At 35.8% G+C, this 6,212-nt stretch overlaps 1 long non-coding RNA gene across 1 annotated transcript; it reads left to right on the top strand.

Annotated features, from left to right (window-relative positions):
- Positions 1 to 2,742: 2,742 nt before the first annotated feature.
- Positions 2,743 to 5,526, top strand: LOC130465947 (uncharacterized). Its single transcript, XR_008925971.1, has 4 exons — positions 2,743 to 3,154; positions 3,247 to 3,484; positions 4,144 to 4,208; positions 5,198 to 5,526. It is a non-coding gene; the product is annotated as an uncharacterized lncRNA (long non-coding RNA).
- Positions 5,527 to 6,212: the final 686 nt, after the last annotated feature.

Genomic DNA, 6,212 nt, shown 5'->3' with positions numbered 1-6,212 from the left:
GTGTTATCAACATTTTGTTTCGAGGAATAAAGCTAGATTATAGATAATCCAAATGATCATGAGTTTATTTTGGGCACCCGAATGGGAATATTATTACTTATTTGTTGTGATTGAACTTCCATTCATTGGTTTTCAAATTGTATGTCCTTGATGGGGATATTTTCTTGAATGAGTGACGATGATTGCTCTATTATTGGTGTACATCCTTGAATAAGTGTTTGTTGATGCGATCTCTATGATCAAATCTAAATTTCTTTCGTAGAGGTGAAATATGAGTTATGGATCGTAGAGTAATTAATTTTAGGTCGCACACTAGAATGTCAAGCAATAATGACTTAGTTGTCGCTATTCGCCTCTTGACGGAAAAGATGATCCAAGAGAGAATTGAGCGTCCCGATTCTGCTGGGGACATGTTTAAAAAGACTAGCCAAAGTTAAGTCACCATACTTTAAGGGGGAAACTGATCTTACTTTTTAGAGAACTAGGTTAGAGAGTTCGAGAAACTGTTTGGGGATTTGAACTGTCTTGAGAACATGAGAGTGGGTCAAGTTGTACTGTACTTGGAAGATGAAGCTGATTTATGGTGGAGAGAAAATGGGGTTAGACTTAGCGCTGTTGAGAGATTCAATTGGGATTCGTTTTTTTTACTGCCTTAAGGAAACCCCTTTTATGAGAAAGCAAAAGGCACAAGAATTCATAAACCTTAGGATGGAATTGACTAAGTTTGTACAAGTCTAAGATAGACGTACTGTGAAATTCAGAAAGTAAATGTAAGGAACCATATTGGAAGATTGACCTCGTATAGATGTTTTGGGTAGTCCAAGAACCTTTGGTTATTTCTGTAATGCGAGTGAGGAAATTGATGAATAGGGAGCGTGAACTATTTTTCTGTAGGGTGCTAGATGGGAGTAAAGAAATTGGAGTCAAGATCGAGGACGTTCCCATGGTGAATGAATTCTTTGATGTGTTTCCGAGTGAAATTGCCAGTACGTCACCAGCTAGAGCCCTTGAGTTCACAATAGAGTCGAATCCCGGACCGACACCTATATCCAGAGCACTTGATAGACACCTCTTGGAATGAGTGAATTGAAGACATAGTTTCAAGAATTGTTCGATGAGGGTTATATTAGGCCTAATGCATCACCACGGGGAGCTCTGGCGTTGTTTATTAAGAAGAAAGATGAGAGCGTGAGATTGTGTATCGATTTTAGGGAGCTAAGCAATGTAACCATCAAGAACAAGTATCCTTTGCCTAGGATAGATGACATATTGGGTCAATTGAATTGGGCGAGTGTGTTCTTGAAGACTGATTGTGTTTGAAGAAAGAGCATGACAAACACTTGAGGATTACTTGGAGACGCTTAGGAAGAATCTAGTTTTATTAGATGAAGTATACAAATCTTGAAGTCATATGTGTATAAGTGACACCAACGGAAAAGTGAAGGACTAACTTGATTGAGAACTAGGTTACGTAAGGGAATAAATCTAAGAGACGGTTTGAGTGGTCCAGGATCGTTAGAAATCATTGTTGTCTGGAAAAGATGTAAAGAAATACATGAATTGGCGCAAGAGTTAAGAGTTAAGCCCGAAATTTATACATCCATGAAAGGTGAATTGAGGTTTGGTAAAAAGGAAAAGTGACCAGAAAGAGTTTCTGTAGATCCTACTAAGAATCAAGCTGTGATTGAGTGACCTACTCCAAAGGAACGTGTCTGATATCTGAATTTTCCTAGGCCTAGCTGTCTATTATAGGGGGTTTGTGAAAGACTTTTCGAGCAAAGAAAAACCAATGACCAACTTGATGAAAAAAGGAATCGAATTTCAAGTGAAGTGAGAAATGTGAGGAAACTTTCTAGATTTAGCTGTTGTCACGTCAATTGAAACCTTATAAGGCTAATTACCAAACCCATGACCTAGAGTTAACTGTTATGGTGTTATCTACGAATATTTGGAGACATTACCTTTATAGGGCAACTTGTAAGATCCTTACCGAGAACAAAAGTCCGAAATTTTGGCAATAAGGTCCAGTTGAATCTTGGGGACAACATTGAGAATGAGTATTTCTTTCCACCCTGCAAACGATAGACAAACTAAGATTACTAACGGAATATATGTTGAGAACGTGTGTTATGGATTTTAAGGGTAATTGGGAAGGCCGCCTAGGTTCGATTGAATTTTCGTGCATCAATAGTCACCATGCAAGCATTACGATGTCACATGTTGAGGCATTGTATGGAAAGAATTGTAGAAGTCTTACTTGTTGGAATGAGTTTAGTGATAATATTTTATTGAGGACATTATTCGTTGAGGAAGAAATACCCAAAGTTATTCCCTGAGATGAGTTACGAGGGCGTAACTCGTTTTCTTTAAGAGGGGTAGAATGCGATATAAATTCGCGCTTTTTACCTAATTTTATGGTGTTTTTATGCATTTTTATGCTTATTTTAGCAAATTATACAGGTCGATGCAAGTAAATAGATTCTTCGCGTAAGAAATAGGTGTTCATGAGTAATTCAAGAAACTTTAAGTTGGCAAAAGAGTGCACATAGGTGGCACAAGTACTCCTCTAGTAAGAATAAGTTAAAAACTTTTGGGGAAAATGTGGGAAATTTCGTGTCAAGTTTCGGGACGAAACTTCTTTTAAGAGGGGTAGATTGTAATCCCCCGTAAATTTATAAATTTTATTAATGTATTTTAACGTATATTATTTATATTTAAATAGAATTTATGAACTTTAGTAATAAATATATAATTAACGTATATTTATTTATTACATTTTAATATTTTCAACGATTTACGAAATCGAAAATGATTTTAGAATTTTAAGTTAAAACGAATTTGAATTATGAAATTCCGTTCGATTGAAATTAGGAAACAATCCTAAGCAGTGTTGAATTCAAATTCTAAAACTAAATACTAATCCTAGCCCAATTAGATTCCTAGCCCATAAAATATCTAAGCCCCAACTAACCCCAAAAGTTTACTCACTATTGTTTTCTCTCTCCTCTCAAACCCTCATGAAGTCTCACGTATTGCTCTCTCCTTTCACGTGAAACTCTCAAAGCACACAAACTCACAAACCCTCTCATCCCTCTCCAGCCACCGCACCAGCCGCCGCACCAGCTGCCGCGCCACCGTCGCCCTTCGACGTCCGGTACTCTCCTCCTCCCTCTTCTCGTTAGTTTTCCTTTTGTTCTTCTTGTTTTTCGCTCCTCCTCACCACGTTTTGCTTGGTCGTCGGTCCAGCACCACCACCCGCAGCACCGCTTGCACCGCCGCTGCGGCCCTGCCCAGTCGATCTCCCTCCTTCCTCCTTCCTTGGCTCGCACGAGATTGCAGCCACCTTCAACGTTCCTGCTTCTTGCTTGCTCAATCACCCGCGACCACCAACACTAATCGCGCCGCCCAGTCGCGTCGCCGCCCAGCCTGCGCCACCGCTGTCGTGCCCCTGCTCGCCGGCAGTCTCTCTCCTCCTCTCCTTTTGGTTATTTCTTAAACCCTAAGTTATTTAAATATTTTGATTTAAGTTTATTGATTTTAATTTAAGTTTCTTGAATTAAATTATTATTCTTTATAGTTAAATTACAATTTTCAGATTTGATATTGATATTGTAAATTAATTAATTTCAGTTTTGGTTGATTAATATGTAAGTTAGGGTTTTAAATTAGTTTAGTGATTTAATTCGTGTTTATTGAATATAAATTACAAGTTATTATGATTAAAGTATATTTTCAGATTTCATATTATGTTTAGGTAACAAATTTAATTTCCAGATTTATTAATTTGGTTAAATAAGTATTTTAAACTATTAAAGCATGAATTTTTAAGGTTTTATTATGTTTAAAATCATAATAGAATGATTATACCTATTAAAGTTATTATTTTTTTATGATCTTAAGGATGTTGAATATATTTTGAGCAAGTTTTGAATTATTTAATATTGCTGGAAAATTAGAAAGGAACGTTTGTTGGAGTTTATGATAATTAGGGATCGTTAGGGAATTAATCACTATTCTAGGAAGTTAATTAATTAAGTTTCGATATTGGGGAATGTTCTAAATATGTTTAGGATGCATTTAGAATGCTTTATTATGGTTGCCAATGATTAGAAATTGATTGGAATTATTTGTTGGTTGTTTTAGGAGGAGAATTCTCTTTAGACGACTTTTGAAAGTATTAAGGTGGCCTATCAGTTTGTTTACACAAGGTACGTACATACCTGTGTGCTTGGAATGTGTGCTAATTGTTGAAACCATGTTGAATTGTTGATGAACTTGGTTATGTTAATGTTATTGATGAACTTAGTCAGGTTGAAATTGCATGTTTGATACTGTTGGATGAACGTATTAAACCTTTATTGCATTTTGAGGATTATAACATGTTAGTATGGAAGATTGATGCAAACATGTTGGGTTGGGAACACTAGATTATTCAGTATATAATTCAGATCAGTTAATTGTTGTTCCCTTTTAGCTTTTCACTACTTTATAAGGGCGGAGGACCTTATTTAGTAAGTTGAAACCTTATACCCATATACAGGGGTTGATCAGTATTAAAGAAAAGATTGAAGTTAATTGGAATGAGTCTTGTTTGATGCCTTTGTGATCACTTACTCAATTCCAAGATAAAAACAGTTATAAATAAATGTGAGTTGCATGCCTTATGTGATTGTTGAGTCATAACAGGGTGTCAATTTGTAAATCATGTAAAGTGAAACTGAATAGCAATAGCTTTAGACTGTGCACGTCTGAAGTGACGGACAAACAGGAGTTGGGGTTCATGGTGGTAGCCCATGGCCTTTTCTGGGACCGGATTGATCACCGTGTTCTATTTTTATTCAAACGTTCCTCGATATCGCAGGTCACTGAGGTTTCGGAGTCGCGCCCGTACCTCGTCTTCCTTGGGGAAGACTTTTGGTTGGACAACTCGGTCCATTGTCTATTTCAACTAAAATAATATTATGGTTATTAAGTCTAGCTTAGTCTAGTCAAGTATGGTCGTCAAATTATTATGTTTTGTCTGCCCTTACTTATATTTATTAGTATCATGTTAGGGTTGTCAGTTTGATAGTATCATGCTAGGATTGTTGTTGTTTTAGTATGTAGTACTCAGCTTTGCTGATTACGTGCTTTGTTTGTGTGTGTTGATCATGGCTATGCCTTATTGATCCTGTGATGACCCATCTTTGGTGAGCAGTCTCTAAGGATCAATAAGCGTTGCCCATCTACAGGTTTGAAGATGATGCATCATTGGGATCGGGATTAGAGAGCTTGTAGTTCTATTTGTTTAGTTAAGTGATTCAATTTGTTAACTTGGATTTGAAACTTGTCGTACTATTCGTATTTCCTTATTTTCGTTTATTGGTTTTTGGGATTAAACCTGTAATCAATTACTTATAAACCTCAAATTAGTTTTATGTTTTCCGCTGCAAAATTCTGAATAAGCCGTTACGTTTTCACACGGGCGATAATGCCTTGATAATTCTCTATATTTTATATTAAAAGGTTATTTTAGAAAAGAGAGAATTGTCGGGGTGTTACATTAAGTATAAATCAGTAAACGTATTTTTTATTTTAATTTCCTATATCATATAAATAATTAAAATATTTTTTTTTTCTAATTTCCTATACAAATTAGAAATATTTTTTTGAAATAAAATGTTACATTATTCAATTTGTAAATTAGAATATTAAGATTTTCCTACCTTTTTTGTAAAATTTTTTTTTTTTTTTTTTAAGGTAAGAAGAAGGGACCCTACTAAACCAGCACCTAGCACAGGTTAACCAGCCCAGCTCCATAGGTCATCGCTTGAGCCACTCCCAAGCATTTTTGCAGTTGATGGGGCTTGAACTTGTGACCTCCAAGTCACAAGGTGAGTTCCCCACCAACTCCACCAACTTATGTTGGTTAAATCACAATAAACCTTTTTTGTAACATGTATAATAGGTTACATAATCTAAATATTTTAGTTTCCAAATACATTTATGACACATAGGCGTGCCATGTCACCATTGTGACACAGCTTAAAGGTCGCATGTTGCGACCTTTATCATTTCCGAAAAAAAATTGATTTAGTACAAGGCTAATCATTGTGCTTTCTCTGTAATTAATAAGCATTTCCTCTTATAAAAGGAACAATTAAGTAATTTTGCTGCAAACAAAAAAAACATCGTACCAATTTTTTGTTGGTTTAATGGTGATTGGGGCTGAA

Source organism: Spinacia oleracea, chromosome 1 (genome assembly GCF_020520425.1).
Source record: "Spinacia oleracea cultivar Varoflay chromosome 1, BTI_SOV_V1, whole genome shotgun sequence".
NCBI classification, from domain to species: Eukaryota; Viridiplantae; Streptophyta; class Magnoliopsida; order Caryophyllales; family Amaranthaceae; genus Spinacia; species Spinacia oleracea.
Note: the sequence above shows the minus strand (reverse complement) of the source record. Positions and strands in the feature narration are given on the sequence as shown.